The 15259-nt window shown below is 40.9% G+C and overlaps 1 protein-coding gene across 7 annotated transcripts in view; it reads left to right on the top strand.

Moving 5' to 3' along the window:
* Nucleotides 1–15259, top strand: part of rbms3 (RNA binding motif, single stranded interacting protein) — a 249107-nt gene that overhangs the window by 54779 nt on the left and 179069 nt on the right. The window lies entirely within an intron of this gene.

The raw sequence follows: 15259 nt of genomic DNA, 5'->3' as shown, positions 1-15259 counted from the left end.
TTTTGTCATATGCAACACATATTGTATACGGAAGACAAACCCTTACAATTTACAAGCTAATGCAGCCCCCCCAAACTCCCCCCTGCTTTTCCGACCCCATCTCTTCGTTTTTATTGCTAAATGCTATTAGAATTTCAGGCATATTAGATGCCACAAATGTCCAATAGAACTGGAAGAAAATCTGAACGGATAACTCAGCATGTGTCTGTCCTCTCGGCCGAGAGAGGTAAGTAAATAAAGGAAAAAAGAAAAGCAAGCAAGAATCCAGCAGAGATCAAGAAGCTTTGCCTCCAGTGGGTTTGTAATTACAATGGAAGCGGATACATTTCCACTCTTAATATGGTGGGCTGAAGATCCCTCAGGAGGGGGATGATGGTATGACAAAACAGCAGCAGAGAAAGTCATGTAGAAGTCAGGAGATGTGACTAGAAAGAGACTCTAAGAGGGAGAGATGTGTTATTTCCTGTGAATAAGCAACCCTGAGTCCTACACCATTTTGGGAAATGCATTTTACAGAAATATAATGGTGCCCTGGATTATGTTCACTATCAGTGTTATTTTCTAGTGCAAGTGTGACATTTTTACACTGCACTTAAGTCACAAGGAGGTCATTGAGGTGGTGGTCAGTGGTTGTTGGACTTTGACAATAGAAACTATGGTACTGAAGCACTAGTTTATTTAATCTACAGATATTTGCAGGCTAAGACACTTAAAATAATGAATATGGTAAGCATTACCTGTTAACATTTTTCACCCTCATGGGATGAGGAAAGGCTTTCTGTTATTATTGAATTTTCATCGTCTTCAATAATCATCCGTATGGTTTTAGCAATGTTGCAAACTACTGTCTCATCTCACATCAAACTTCCCACCTTCATGTACTATTAAAAAACAGCTAAATAGTTTAGATAAGAGCAGCTGTGAGAGGACTAGCTTTCAGGTACTTTAGCGTAATAAAACCCGACAAGCTAATCATTGCACATTGTGTTATTGGATTCCTTACTTAAGGCCACATGGGCTGCAACAACTCCTATAGACTAAGCCTAACTTTATAGATTTTTCTCGTCTATGGGGGATTGATCACAAGCACAATAGCAAAGAAAAGGAAACATTGTGTGTAGGTACTTTGCACTAATTGGTGTGACAGAGCCCATTTATGGGTGACAGCAATAACGGTGGACATACAACGTCAGGTAAAGTGTAGACATTGTAAATTGAGTTTCTACTCGGCTTCCACTCTGGGTGTGTTGCTCCAGGGATATTTCTTTGAGAAAATCCCCCCCCCCCCCCTCTCTCTCTCTCTCTCTCTCGCAGAATCACACTTTTTATGAGCTCATTCTTTGCATATGACAGAGCACACAACCCCATAACAAATATTCTGAATTTCATTAATATTTATTCCACTTCTTGATGGTTGTTTTACAAAATACCTTTGGTACCTTTGGGTTTGAGAGTGGTTTCTAACTTAACGTCTTCGAAAAACTAATTTCGCTAAGACGTCATCAGCCTGAAAATTTTAATTTTCCTCGAAAGCAAATTATAGGTGTGTAACTTGTGTTTGAGTATTTTATTTTCATTTTTTTCTTGCCCCTATAATTTGCAAAGGTATGCTTGCGTTCCCTTGATGTGCCTGTATTGTACCTGTAGAACACCTGACCTTCATTTTGACTGGGATGCTAAAGAGGTAATCAGGTGTATTTATAGTGATGGTTGGCAGTTTGGTTTCTGCACTGAATCACGAGTTGACTGCAAACAGATGGAAGTAAATCACACCACATTTTGTGGTTCTTTCATTTGGGACTGCACAAAGTGATGAAGAAAAAAATAAAAATGTATGAGTGTATTCTTAGTCAACGCTCTTTTCTGACAAACACATTTTCTACGTGACCTCTGAGCTGTTTCATTTCTGATGCTTCCTCTTTCAACAGATTATCTCCAAAGTTTCCAGTCATCGTGGTCTCCAGACATTACTCATGTTTGTGATAGTGTTTCATTATTTTGCATGTTAGGCGTGCTCTGGAATCACAGTCTTGTATTTATCCTAGCTTTATAGCCATGTTGGACTATTTAATTGTACACAACTGGGAGGAATTGCATGACCAGCGTGGTCTTCTTCAGCTAATTGCATCCATGTAGTGTGCTTATTACCAGTTTAATCAGAGCTCATGTAGACACAGGAGTGTATGTGTTGGAGAAAGCAAGAGCTTTCAGTTCATTGGTCCGTTGGTCTTGTAGTGACAAGATATATTTGGAAAGACTGGGGAGGAATTCTGAACTCAAGTACCAGCCGCATTGCGTCGATGTACTGCTGCAGAGTTCATCTCTCTTCATAACATACAGATAGAGACACACACACACCTACACATGTGCTGCAGAGGACAAAACTATTTTTTACCTTCTGTAGGATAACAAATACTCCACTGCTGGGGAAGTGGTGCAATAGCTGCTGGCTGGCCGACCGTGTACATATGCTATCCTTCTGTATGGGGAGTTCTCGTCTTATCAGACATAGATAGCGAGACACATTTTTCCCCTAATGAAAACATTTGAGTGCATTATCAGTCTTTTATCTGAGGACATGGACATCCTGGTGAACCCTCCAGTTTAATCTGGAGGTGTCGTCTGAGCAAACTCTAGCTGTTACCTCATTAGACTTACCGAGCACACACTGACCACTCATTCAGTCAGTGCAAACCCGCCAGTAGGGATTCCCGGCACATCTCCAGATTTTCCAGGTCTCTGAAAGCTCAGAGACGAGACAGCTGGCGACACTGCAAGAGTGTGAGAAAATAAGTGATAATAATCAGTGAGAGAAACAGACAGAAATAACAAACGGGAGAGAAATAAGTAAAAGAGACAAATGGGCAAAGTATTGTAATCAAATCTCTGGTAGCAACATGCTGCTGTGTTTTATAAGCAACCAAACTGGGCTTGGCTGTAATAATGCCATTTGTTTCTTTATATCTGGCAATAATAAGTAAATTATCAATTTAAAAATTACTTTCATTTTTTCATCCTTGCATATTCATCAGGTGTGACATAACTCCATCCCACCAACTCACCTTTGTATCTGTCTCTCTTTGTGAGGCCCGAGCTCTGGCACAACCCTTTGCTGTTGTGATTAGCTTAATTATCCATAACTCACAAACATCCATTTATACAGGCTGACAGATGACACAGTCATTTAGCTGAATGAATAGTCTGCCTGCTAGCAGCGGGTGAGGGCGCGTCCCCTGGCTGATAGCCTGCATAAGGCAGTTGAGTTGAGGGTAGTTATTTGTACATCGCCCGGGAAAGCAAAACGGTCGGACCAATGGGAGCAAAGATGCATGTAAGGTTTTTACATTCGTCAAGTAGATATTCCAACCGAGGTGAAGATTGTATGAGCGGCGAATAGATAGCAGCGGCAGCAGATGCCAATGTATAGCGTACGTGTGTGGAGCTGAAGGGCGGGAGCTTTGTGGAGACTACATCAGCTTGCATTTTAGAGACTGAGTCTCTTTCATCAGCCCTTGAATGAAGAGCTTTGCTCATTCCCCAAATACTGCAATGATTCATCTTTGCCATGAGCTGGAATGGGCTTTGTCTCAGTAATTAATTTAGCTCTCGGGACAGCAGTTGGAATGAGTCGTGTCTTCAAGGCCTAATTAAAAGAAGACTGTCAAACATATTCTAGGTCACACAGCTCAACCGTTTAAAGGAGATTTCAAGGCACCACCACCGTGTCCTTCGTGGACCATTTTGCTGGCTGACAGAGTGTGCATTACAGAGCGAAAAACAAATGGTTTTATTTGTTTTGCCAATTTCTTCGGGCACCACATGAAAATTGAGACACAGGGTATTTTGTTCATTATTGGCTTCTCGAGTCAATAACTCAATCCACTCCTGGCCGTGCATGTCTTTGTTTCTTTCTGAGGGTGGTTTATTTGAAATTGCTAAGGAATGTCATGATTACATTGTGTGAAAAGTAGCCAGACAATTAAATTTCTACACACCGCCCGAATGAGAACGTAACAGTGCATGAATACTTTGGGTTAAGTAGCACATTCTCCAAAAATGGAAACACAGATATTGGCACCACATTCATCATAGCACATCAATTGGAGTACTCATATTATTGAACCAGTCAGGCCGACAGACTGACAGGCAGAAAGTGTCTATCTTATCTGTCCACATAATGAGAATCAATGACTTTAGTTACAGGCACAGAATGACTCTAACAGTACACACACACACACACAACCAAACACACACACACAGGTTCTGAACAATTAAGTGTGAGCTGTCGGGCTTAGTGCCTGGGTCCATTGTAAGCGCTCTAAACCTGTTAGACTGTGACAGACCATTAAAAGGCTGCCAAGGCTTCCTTAATTTGCTTCAACAGTGCACACTGAGGCAGAGTGACTGAGTGCCGTGAGTGTGTCTCTGTGTACGAATGTGCTTTTACTTCTTATGACAGTCCTTAGCTCAACAACCCCACTCCTCTTCCTGTGACCATCCTCTCATACACCCAGGCACGCACACACACACACAGCATCACCTTCAAATTGGTGCAATTTATCTGCCTCCATTTTTACTTGGGAATTATCGTATAAAGGCCAGTTTCTGTTTATTTAGGCAAATGCATCAAACCATTAAAACCCCTGCCAACACTAATGTGTTTTCTGAGTCAGTATATTCTGTAAATTGTTAGGAGCACAATGTAAACAACAGTAATTATCTTTGCAATGGAAGTCGATGCTTGTCAGTTTATATATTGTTCATATATCCATTACTATTATGCAGCGTTGTTAAGCGCAGAACCCTCACATCTGTCATTATCATAGATGTTCTCCATACTTTATTAAGAATGGTTGATTCATTATATATTTATATACGTGTTTTTTGGAGGGATACACGTTTCCTAGTCCACAGTGCCAGTGAAGTTTGGTGAAAATTGTCGATGGAAGTGGAAATTACATGTTTCACACCGTGTTTGTATTTTCACGCGTTTGAAATCAACAGCATAAGCCCAGTAGATCACACTTTCCTAACTGGTGTATTTCCAGCTTCTGCAGTGTTTTACTAAAATAAATAACTGGTTTCCACAGAATAGTTAACTGCCATCTTGGCATCTTGTTATGCACATACACAAAATTTTGTTGTTTTTTTTTTTTTAACTGAAGTCGTTCAATATGAGCAACTACAAACTCCAAGATTCATGTCCTAGTTGTAAAAAAAAAAATAAAACAACTGAATTTCCTTTTAAAGCTAACTGGAGTCTAACCAAATTAACATAGTCATGATGACAAGGCACTTTGCTTACCAGTGCAGCAATCCAGGTCTTCTCTTTCACAAACCCTGTGTGCCTGACACTTCTGAATGAATGCTTTTGGGCGGATGTTTCACCTAGCAGGCATTTCCTGTCGTGACCAGAGCTTGGCGTTCTCCACCATTAGGAATCAGAGGCCCTGGGCCACAGGATCCCGAGTGCCAGACCACAGGAATATCCAGAATCTGACTGAGGTTCCAAGCCTCCGCATGTTTCATTTCCTATTTCACAAGAGCGGGCCGTACATGTGAATTCCTGGCTGTGGTACGCCACCAGTCATCATTTAGCAGCAGTTCATGGTTGATATTAGATGTTGGACACAATGGGAGATGTTAGAGGGTGGATTAGGAAGGATGCTGGCAGATCTTACAGGGATTTAAATGGATGTCTTCTCTTGTTCAGATCATGAGGACTGTCATATTTACATGTCATTTGGTGGCTTAGTGCCGTTTCTTGGCTGTGTTTAATGGTGAACACGGAGCGTCTCATCTGTTAAATCGTTCTTCAGCAAATCAGTTTGCACCTGTTACTCTGTTCGGGGTGATTAGTCAATGACAGGGCAAGGCAGGGGAACATAAATCACACATCCTGAGCGGTAGATGTGACCTTAATTTATAATGTTTCACTCCGATCATGCCCTGGTTTTCAGCTACACATACAGACACACACATACTCACACTCACACTCAAATCTGCGCACAGCTTGGTTTTCATGTATGGCTGCCTGGGGCTGTAGTATTGGCTTAAAAACACCCATAACATCTGCAAAGCATTACGGCTGATTATACTGGTCCTTCAATGCAATCATGCAATATGGGCGTGAGTGATGGCTGAACATGAACCGTATGGGAAAGAAAGAGATGATGAAGCCTCTACAGTTCTGATGAAGGAGTGAGGTCAGTGGCTACATACACACAGGACCACACCCTAACACATTCATTTTGCAAAATCAGACTTTGTTATTAATATAGTAGTAACGACCGTATATTAATTCCTTATCCCGTAACACTCCCTAAATAAGTTGAATAACTACTTGTGATGTACCTTACATTTCTGGGTCCATTTTGGTCGTATATATTCTGTTGGTTACACAGAATCAGACGCTTCTTCACAGGCTTATAAAGATGCAGCACATGCAGTCATTTGCTGTTGAAGAGGAAGTACAACTCTGAATTTAGACACATCAAGTAAATTTAGACCAGCTTTCAATTCCACCTACAGTATGGTGAAATGTGCCAAGATATCAGGCAATAGGACGATATGCGCAATACAATATAAAGCAATGCCTTAAATAGCTTTGGAATAAAACATTTGTCAAGTTTGTTATATTCTGTTTTGTTGAGAATGCGTCAGAGAGGTGTTGCTTGAATACGATCGTCTGTTTAGAGGATGCAGCATGTACTGTTTCTAATATTTTAACCAGCTTTTCCTTCTCTGTTGTAAGCGCATGGACAGAATAGTGAGGTTTTTAGTCTGACATTAATGTCATCATGCTCATTTTATCTAAACAACAAAGGATGTGTGCGAATCGAGGTGATGACACCATTGTTTCCAAAAACTTCATTTTACATGTCTACATGGATATACAGAAACAAGGTTTTTTAATAATTTGCGTTCTGTCTGAAAACGCCGTTTGCATGTGAAGACGTACAGGAAATATCTACTCGAAATATCTGTACACAAGATCCAAGACCACTATTTGTCTGAGGTTCAAATTTATTCCATGATTTTGTTACTGTGTCATATTTTTGCCCCTTGGCTGTGCTGTGGGGGTATTTTGGATTTATTTGACAGCAGTGTTTTTTAAAGTTCCACTCTGTGTTGTGTTGGTAGCAGAAACGCTGCGCTTCAACGAGCCTTGTTGGAGAAGAGGGTTGGATTGTTTATTTCTCTGCTGCCTATGTCAAGCCACATACGGAGACACGTAAAGCGAAGGCACATATGTTATTGCACACTCTGTTACTGCCATAAAATTCTGTAGTTTTATTGGACAAGAACCACACAAAGTCTTTGCGCCACAGTACTGAAACGTGTGAAAACTTGTCAGCCGCTCCTTCACCTGTTCACTGTGATTTTTATTATTTTTACTTTCTGCTGTTCTTCCTCTAGTTGTATCGCGCCGTGTCACCTCCCTCCCTTTTCACAGTCAAAGATAAAAGATGTGTGTGAAAGATAAATTGTGTGTATAACACTCCCCTTTCATTCATCCTCTCCCAGCAGTCATCCTTGGGTGTGAAATGTGGGCGGTTTGAAACCAGCTCCGCTCAATTTGGTTTGTGCATTTTGATGACCGTCACTTATAGGTGCCATCAAGGAGCGCGTCACCCTGAAAATCTTACACGCTGATATCTAAATGTTACCCAGTAATGTTGAAATGTTCTTAGTCATTGCCTATATGCTCTCTAGTACCTCAGTGCCATCTGGCAGTATCACACCGTACAAATCCCCCGATAATGTTCTAAGGGATGTACTGCACGCCAGCATTATGCTAACCATTTTGACTTGCACCATAAGGTACAGAACGCATGCCAACAATATCATATTAGTTGACTTGCACTACTGTGCCCTTTAATTGTGCAAGAATCCTTCATTTTGGATTTGTTCACTGTTGCTCCCGTGACCTAATTTCACTTCCGGCAATTTGAAGAACTGTTGTTTGTTTGTTTGTACCACTAAAAAAAAAAAACAAAAACACATAATCATTATTGCACAGCTGCTTCTTTTACAGGGTAAGGTTTTGGGAAGAAATTTGTTTGGGCCTGTGCGCATCACATGATAATTTAACTGCAAGGTTTAATCGCCATGTTACATTGGCATCAAAGCAAGAGCTCTTCCTGGGGTCTTGATTCATCACTGTGAGCAGCCCCCTCGTCACATGCAAGTAATCATGTGATCTGATGTTGACAGAGAAATACTGAGTATTGCTGCTTTAGAGGTTGTTTATCACGGAGAAGAAGCTGTTGCACTAGTTGAATGAGCGTACTACAATGGAGCAGAAGCGTTTCCCAGTGGGTCTCATGCCAGGTAGGTTTCTGTTTGGTCAGGGTTTGGTTACCCGTTAAAAACCAAAAACCAAAAGAACGATCAGATGGCAATTTCTCACCACTTGCTGTTCTACGCCTCTGTGTGTTTTCTGTTACGTTGGAGCAAATGCATGAGCAAAATGTCTTGTTATTAATTCAGTGTTATTTTGTCCTGAAGCTCGTCTCTTCAGCCCTCTCTCTGTTGTCTTTGTCTCCTGGGCTTCATGCTTTGCATGCAGAGGATGAGACACCAGGGGAGGTTAAGAGAGGAGCTGGAATGGAGTTCTGCTCCATTTACCACCCTGAAATATTCCTCTTAGAACGACACACTCTGTTTTCTCTCTCCCCTTACTCTCTGCTCTGTTTCTCACTCTGCCTGCACTCTCCCTCTCACTTCTCATCTTTGTGTGACACGTGGTCATTTCGCTTCATTCCAGGATGGCTTAGCAGTGCTTTAAAACATTGCTGCTGTCCTCCCATCTCATCCTGCTCAATTGCAGGCAGCATCGGGCTTCATGGGCTTATACAAATCTGTTCCTGTTCCTACCTATAACTCTTTTCTCAGTCTCCCATCTCTGTGTGCTGTGGGTGGAACCTTCAGCACCGTTCTCTATTACTTCACACACACACACACACACAGTCAAATATACAATCATATTCTCATTTATGTGTGGTTTATGTTCCAGACTCTTTGTATAGAACTGTCAAACACTTACAGATCTTATTTTGCATTTTGCATAAGCATTTTCAAAAAGACAGAAAAAAGTAGCACACAGTAGCACAGAATGAATGATTTTGCTCTCAGATCTATTTAAGGCATTAATACAATGAATAAAACAAAATGCACATGAGTGCTGTGATGAAGCTTTGATAGGTCTCTTCTATTTCTCTGCGGTGGCAGTTGTGAATAATTTTGCCTTTTTCTGTGTGGCCTGCTGCAGCAGCTTTTCATATTCTAAACTATGTGGATTTTGAATATTTTGGCTTAGCACATTCACATGGGAAATATCTATTGTTTTAACTCACACCCTCTCTGCTTGTGCCGCACTTAATTCCTTATTATGCAGAGATTTTCTTGGCATCATCTTCTTTTCTCATCTACATGAATGTAGCTGCACTGTCCTTGGCAGTGGGAGTCTAGCTGGTTCACAGAAGGACATGGCTCTCAATTGCTGTTTATATGTTTTATCAGGGTTAGCGAAGGGCCACACAGGAAGTCTGATCTCAGAGCTCCGCTGAAGTGTTTTCACCTTTGGTGTCAGAGTAACCTTGACCAACTTCTGATCTCTGAGTTTCCTCAGAGACGTTTTGCTTTTACTTACCTTTTTCACTCAGAGAAAAACACATACAGACGTAGTACAATCACCGGTGCTCATGCCAGTAAACAAACACACACACACACACACACACACACACAACTGCCACAGCTGTAGACCACCTAACTTTAATTGTAGCTTCACAAACATGAAAGCCCAGGCACGGTGCAGCTGTGTGCACTTGCAGTCACATACATGTAAAATCCACCCTGGACGTGGGCCTCTTTTTCCAACACACAATTCATTTGTAGCATCTCTGATCTTTTCTCAGAATCACATTAGTGAGGAAATGAGTCGCTCAGTAAGACGTGTATATACATTTCACAATTCGAGTAGAAATCAAGTAAGTGTGTGTCTAGTGCTTGTGCACAATTTGCTCTTTTCTATTGCCTGTCCTTTGCTGGGTGTAGTAAAGGGTGCTGTGAGTCAGTTTTACTCATGCATGTCTGGTCTCAAATTTCCTCCCCATTAGGCCTGCATTGCTCTCCTCTGTGTTGTGATAGAGGCTAATGACTCACTGGAAATCTGCCTGGTGTTTATCAAATGTCTCACTGCAGGGCTGGTGGTCCAGAGTCAGCTCGCCCTTTCTGTATTATAATGACGTGTCAGATTAGCAGAAAAAAAAAGAAAGCAGGTGATGAGACCATCATGTGTAAAGGAATATAAAGAGAAGCTCTCTGCAATCGTATCTTGCCGATATCACTCTGCTCTTTGTGCTGTGGAAAATTATACTCTCACAGGGGAAATGTGTTGAATTACCTCAGGCTGTCATCCGTTAGTGCTCTGATAAGGAAGCATTTAGGAATTGCGTGCGTCCGAGATGTGGCGAACTTACATAATGTGAAAATATCTCCAGTTTAAAAACAACAGCGGTCGGCACATCGTTCATCGTTGGAGTCCGTTATGTTTTGTCAGCTTCTTAGAGTACAGTGTTTAAGGAAGCGTGAATGGAGGCCAGTTTCAGTTTGGTTAAACTTGTCTATTTACAAACAAAAAAATATACCTTTTACTTTCATCTTATGTTTCTGGTTGGAGAGTGAATTATTTTTTTTCTTTCCTTCTTTCTTTTTTTTTTTTGCAAATGCAATTTGTGAGTATTTGAAGATCAATTGGAATCTAATTGGCTTGTTAAATTTAGATGTTGTTCATCACATAATCAAACAAGGTATGACCCCTTGTGAATGAAGTGCAAGGAACAGTATGAACACAAACTGAAACTGAGGTTGTCCACACTTCACAGTTTTTGCTGCTTTTCTTTTTAATTTTAGTAAAACTGCCAAAATCTGGTTCTGTTGAATATCTCATACATTTTATTCTTGCAGAACTCAAATTTGGCTGTAATGTGTCATATCATGCCTTCAAATGCAGCTTAATTAGATTTAAAAAAATTAAATTTATAGCAGTACTACACTTTCATACAAACGTCATCATGTGCGCTCAGTACTCAGTGGTCGGCTGTGACATGGTGAATTAAGCAACATCTGTTTGTCAGCCTGTTCTTGATTGGAGTGATCATTACCATTCAGATATGTTTTTGCAGATCATTGTAACCTATAGTCAGAGGAACTCTGCAGTAATCCATAGTAAAAGTGCAGTCAAAGACCCCCCCCCCCCCAGGAAGCTGGTTAGTCATGCTACATCAGGAGGTTTGCTGAAAACATGTAAGATGATCTTCTTGTGCTCGGGTAGCTCCCAGCAGAACCACGGCAAAAAGCAAAAGGGTTGTTTTTTTTTTTTTTTCCAGGAATACCAGGCCCTGCTGTTCCCTGACTCCACTTCCCTTCTCTTCCCCCATGCAGCCATTCTTCCAGCCCCCTTCCTCCTCTCCCACCCCCCTGCTGGCTCTGTGCCAACCTTCCCTCGAATTCCATGCATCTGGTCATTTCTGGGAAACGCCCATGACAGGACTGTCCAGCAAACCACACAAAACAAAGCCTCTTGGTTTCCGCAGAAGCTTGAGGAAGGCCAATAGTTGGCTTCGGGGAAAGGTCGTGCAGTAGGACAACATGGTTGTGGACTTTCTAGGAATTCTTTTTGGATGGGAACATTGTGTCGTATTTGTGTTTAAAAGGCTACATTAAGCTTTTTTATGTAGTCCTTGGATTTGAACTATGCTTTTGCCTCCAGTCTCGTATTCTTTCTCCCTTTTTAATAGAAATTCAGGACATTAGCAGAATAACTGGTGTTGTCAGAGCAGTCAATGAACCAAAGGGCAGCTCTTTCAGGACGCTAGTTTCTCCATGGATGTTAAAATAAGTCAAATATCTTACCAAAAAGGCTTTTTTTACTGCTGTGCAAACTTGCTCTGGTTCTGAACCAGAGGCCACGCTGTGATCACGCTGAGGTTTTCATTTGCTAGACTTGTCTGGTTCTTTAGAGGGGAATTGTAACTACTTAACACCTTCAGGGGCTTGATACGCCCTCAGCTGTCTTTCTCCTCTATTTTGAAGTGTTGGGGATGACTCACTCATGCTCTCAATTTAGAATGTGAATGTGAAAGTGAAGACCTCGGAACAGCGGAGCAGCAGATGGCTTTGGCTTTGCTTTATGAAAATGTTTGACAGAAAACCATTAAAAATTTTTCTTTCTGTAGGCACTGAAATATTTGAAGCTGCAGAGAGGCACCGTTTCAGCTTTATCTTGATAAATCGGCTTGTAAATCAGATCGGTTTTCACTCACTGTGAAGAACAATGAATGCACTTTGAAATAGTCTGGCACTTCCTGTGCTGTTCTCATTGGCAAGCCCCAGTGTATAAGAAAGTACAAAGTAGGTGGAAACAAATACAAATCTTGGTTGGAATCACTTGAAACCTCTTTGCTTCTCTGATCCTTGTTTAAAAATTTGGAAATTCTGTAGTGAAAATTTGTAAACACAAAAATTATGAACCATATTTACTGTATTCTGCATGTCCTTTAATGTTCACCAACCGCCACACCATGGAGAAGGCTCCACTCTGAATGACCAGATGTTACATCAGTATTTACAATACAAACATGGAGATAATTGCTACATTTTCTCTTTTCCATGAAATAGTTGGTTGCATATCACCTCTCTGTGACGTCAGTCCCACTGATTCAGACCAGCAGAGCAGAACACACACATCCGGTCTTCAGAGTGTGTCTCCACGGAATGAGACATAGTGCCAACATTTATTTGCACACACAGATAACAGTCCTCCCCAGTCACATTTCTTGAACTGGCTTTATAAACTAACCTTTGCCAGCTCACCAGTGGAGGCTGAAAGTTCACGTCAGCAGGTTCTCAAGGTAGTTTCCAGTGTCTATAGGGCCACAGGTCAAGGTCTTTAGTTTCAAGAGTCAAGTCTCAATTCTCACCTCTTAATTCTTAATGGTTGGAACCATGAATATTAATGGTTTAGCCGACCGACGTCTGTTAAATAATACCCTCCTGTGTTTCCATTCTGTGTCAACTCATTTGAATAAACCTGAAATTAGTCATGTTGCAGTCTTAAATAGCAGAAAATGTGGGTATGGATTAGGGCTGCAACTAATGATTATTTTCTTGATTATCTTGTTAATCTGCCCATTTTCTTTTTCTGTTTACCTCATTATTTACCTAAAGAATGCCAGAAAAAAGGCCTGTGTGTCCCCTTCACCTTCTGTAGAGTCAGAATTTTCTGCAGGAAACTCCATTTCTGGTCACATGTGGATGGAATCGGGGTGAAAATCACTCATCTCAAGCTCATCTACCACTCTGTCCTACTCCTCTAAGAATCTCTGTATTTTTAAATAAAAGCCAAAAATGATGGACCTTCTCGATGAAATACAGCGATGACTTCCTGTGGTCTCACAGTGGACACAGTGGTATAAAGACATATGAATCGTTTCTGCCTCTGTGCTTCCTTCAAGCTCCGTCTCACTCTCTGTCTTACCTCATTTTCTCTCCGTATCTCTTTCTATTACTCTCTCCATTGGCCTTTGTCCGACTTACTGCCTTTGTTCTCTACTTTCTGCCTTTCACCAGATGCTAAAAGTTTATGTGTCTAGTTGATCCAGAGGCTGTTAATCTGGTAATCCACAATCAATATCAGCCTCATCTCATTCCTACAGATAAAAATGCCCTATCTGATAAGTATATTTTCCTTTGTATGTCTGTGAAAGGCTGCCCTTTCCCACCGAGCTTTGTTTCGGTCCCTGGGATTCTTCAGCTCATATTGATTTGGTCTGTCCTCACGCACTGGGCTGTTTCATACAAATGACTTGCATGAAAATATGTGATATTTGCAAGACAAACTCTTCTGCTTGAAAATAATCTCTTGTGTTCTTAAGTACTTTCAATGTAATACAAATAAATGCAACAAAAGTAATTTAGTATACACAGATGTGAAGAATGAGTATTTTCTACAGCTGAACTCACTTATCTTGATAGTTTATTGCAAAAGAGATATGTAATTTAGTTAATAATGTTTGAGAAGAGGAACCCACAAGGGTTCTTGTGAAATCATCTCAAGTGTAACAGATGAAATAAAAATCTGACCTCATCAAAGTCACAGGATTTTGAGATGTTAAAACTGCCAACATGTGGTTGTTTTCAGTCCTGTAACTCCACTGTGCAGTCTCTGTTTGTGTTTTCCTGCAGGACTTGTGTCAATTACCTTGAATGAAAAGTAAGATGATTTGCTAATTGAGTGAAAACTAAGCCCTCCTGAACTTGCAGCCTTTGGAGTCATTGAGATACTTTAGATGATTTGGGGTTAGTTCCTATCTGTGCTTCTGTTTGTGTGTGTGTGTGTGTGTGTGTACTGAGTACCAGTGCTTCTGATTTTTGTCCATGAGTACCCTCACTTCTCATTGGATATTCTCACCTCCTGGTTAGTCTGTTACCCACCTCTGAACACTTTAAACAACTGCGTTTGGACAGCTGGTTTCGCAGGTACCATCTGGGACATTTATGTGTTAGTGCTAGTGGCTGTGCCAACACTGAGCCTGCCTGTCAGCAGCCAGCTACTGAAGTGGCACACTTTACACCCTGGGCACAGTGCACCTGACCACTGGATGAGGGACCAAGTTCACTATTTCTGCAAGACAAATGATTGGCCCATTGTGAAAGACAATAAGCTTGACTGCCAGATTTGCAGAGAAGACACATTTTTTGGCATAAACTGTGGCCCAGGCCTTTGATCTTTTGACAGGATAAGGTCAGTGTGTGGCGAAACATTTTGTTTGTGAGCCTCAGGAAAAAGATCAATAAAGAATCATTTACCAAACATACATTTATGAACATTTATGAACAGTGTGTGGTATGTAATGTATGTAATGACCTGCATACAAAAGTACATTTGAAGTGGGATATAATTCCAACATATTCATATACATACAAATATATCCAGGACACATTCAATGATAATGTCATGCAGTCGCTGAATCAGGGTACAAGCACCTTTTTATGATCCAACTCTTGCTTTTATAGTAATTGTTGTTGTAATTGTTTGCATATCTATAATCTGAGATTTATTACTTTTTTAAGGCACGAGATAGTGAGGAAAAAGTATCAGCAGTGTTAACAGCACTGTCCACAGGCAAGAATACATACAAAATGCACATACAGTTTCTAAAAAGTTGCATATAGAAAATGTTTTGCTGGGCTT

The sequence above is a fragment of the Scatophagus argus genome, chromosome 17 (genome assembly GCF_020382885.2).
Source record: "Scatophagus argus isolate fScaArg1 chromosome 17, fScaArg1.pri, whole genome shotgun sequence".
NCBI classification, from domain to species: Eukaryota; Metazoa; Chordata; class Actinopteri; family Scatophagidae; genus Scatophagus; species Scatophagus argus.
This window is presented reverse-complemented; position numbering and strand designations above follow the sequence as displayed.